Source organism: Sciurus vulgaris, assembly GCF_902686455.1.
Source record: "Sciurus vulgaris genome assembly, chromosome: 12".
NCBI classification, from domain to species: Eukaryota; Metazoa; Chordata; class Mammalia; order Rodentia; family Sciuridae; genus Sciurus; species Sciurus vulgaris.
In genome coordinates this window covers 35978668-35980911 of record NC_136473.1, presented here as the reverse complement: position 1 = coordinate 35980911, position 2244 = coordinate 35978668, and the positions used below count along the sequence as shown (strand labels likewise).

The following is a 2244-nucleotide window of genomic DNA, read 5'->3' as shown; positions in this document are numbered from 1 at the left end:
GGTCCTGCCTACTACTGTTGCTTCCACCAAAAATCTGCTGCTTTTGAATCTGTAGCTCTCCCACCTCAGTCAGCTAAGATTGGGTCCTTAAAAGGGAAGTGCAGGAGACCCCACAGAGGGAGGAGAGAAGAATGTGGAGGCTTACTGAGTCTATCTACCACCTGCCTTTCTTTAATACCTCTTCTCAACCTCCCTTAACCAATCTTCCTCTGTCCTGGATGAAGTGAGCCAGGACTCCCAGGCAGCATTGACAGCATGGTGTGTTGCTAGGGCACTGTGGGATCCTTTTGAAGTAGTTCAGTGCAGGGGGACCGTTCATATTCTCTTCTGTGTGAGCCCTGTTCCTCTTCATATAGGAATATTTGGCTGAATGAGCTCATTCCCATGTCACTGTCACTCACTCATCAGTTGTTCAGGTAGTCCACACATTTTGAATTCACTTTACCTTCTTCATCCAATATGTGATCAATGAGGACAGGAGCTCTTCATGCACTTCCTACCTTTTTTTTTTTTTTCCAGTGGCTACAAGACAAAAATTCAATGACAATTGGTCAGTGACTGTGTGTAATCCATGGGGCTAAAGTTACATGGGACTGTTACGGAAATTTAAAACAGAATAGATGCTGAAGTAAATGTTGCATGTTATCATTATCTGATTCATCTTCTTCCTTCAAAGATTCCTTAGCATATTTCTCTTCTTCTTCCCTTATACTTTTGGAACAATTTCATGTCTTCCTTTAGTTAACTCACCAACCCAGCTGAGCTCTAGTTCAAAAGCTTTATCTTTAACTTTGTCATGTACTATGTAAATTATTTTTGCAACTTCTTTAACAACATCACAGCAGATCATTTCTTTCATCTGAAGTTTTTCTATCTCTGTCTTTGCAGCTTACCTGGCTTTGCCAGTGGCACAGTCCCAATAACCATATGAAACACCTGATGGGTCAATCGTGTAGAATTGTGCACCATCATTCACAGTGTAAGATCCTCAAGTGAAACTGCAGCCAAAAGGTCTAACAGCACTGTAGAGTGTATAAGTGTATAGGTACATGTCTACTCTGTCTGCAAGATGTTTAGTGGAATGTTGTAGCAAAGATGGATCTAAAGTTGGAAGCTTCTTCTCTTGGTTGCTATGTTGCTAAAGAACAAGTATCTGCCAACAAACCTTCTACTGCCATTCCAACATATCAATCAACATTAAAAAGTCGTTTATTGGAACCTTCTTCATAAAGTTTTAGACAGCACTAATTTCTACCCCAAAGACAACACCATCTTTACATCTGATCCCAGTAGCTACTATTTCTACAGTCCTCATAGCATATTCAACTTGAAAAACTTCCATCAGGAGAGAATGTAGAAAACTGACAGGTCATACCCAGCTGCCGATGGAGCTCATCAAGCTAAAACCATCGGGATGCGCAGGCCACTTCCTCCCTTTGATGGAACCTTCCAGACCACCTGAGAGGCAGGCAGGGTCAAAATGATGACATCAATGTGGAGAAGAGATTATCAGCCTCCAGTCTGGAAGTCACACTAGAAATTTTTATTGGATTTTAATGTTTAGCAAACTTTACTTCATATTTGATTGGTGGAGTCTCAACTATCTTCTTCATTCCTGCTCAGTGGATGAACTCCTGAAATGACCTGACATCACACTTCATTTTCACCCTGGAAGCCTAATCACTGAGTTATCATCCAACAGCTATGTCACCTTAGGGATACTCCATCACATAAAATGTAACAACACTGTATGAACTTGCTTTTAAAAACGAAATTCTCTCAGTTTGAATACTCTCTCACAGTTTAAAAGGCAACTGCATTTGCAGTCTGCCACATTATCCTAGGGAGATGCATACTGACTTTTTAAAGTAATGTACTCTAGGGCAGATAACACTGAAGGAGGAAAGGGAATACAGCTTTTAGTAACTCTGAAAAAATTGGCTCAAATTTTACAAATTTTGAAAGTAATCAGACCTTCCTCATCATTATTTTCAAGCAGCAGGAAATTGGGTAAAAAGGAGAGATAGGATTGAAGGGTAACAATTTATAGTGAAGTAATTCACTACCTGATGTTATTAGAAGAAAACAGTCATCTAATTAGTGTTACATTTGGATAGTAGTGTGGCTTATGATTTTTAATTGTCATCCTCAAAATCATTGTTTTTCATTTTCCACTGGAATATTTTAAAGGTTTTAAAATGTTGAGTGATTCTCAAAACTTTGTGCCTAATGTAAAGGCAGCTA

The 2244-nt window shown here is 39.4% G+C and overlaps 1 pseudogene across 1 annotated transcript; it reads right to left on the bottom strand.

The window, feature by feature from the left end:
* Positions 1-523: 523 nt before the first annotated feature.
* On the bottom strand, positions 524-1396 carry LOC306641521 (proteasome subunit alpha type-3-like; annotated as a pseudogene). The gene has a single exon. The product of its transcript is annotated as a proteasome subunit alpha type-3-like (transcript).
* Positions 1397-2244: the final 848 nt, after the last annotated feature.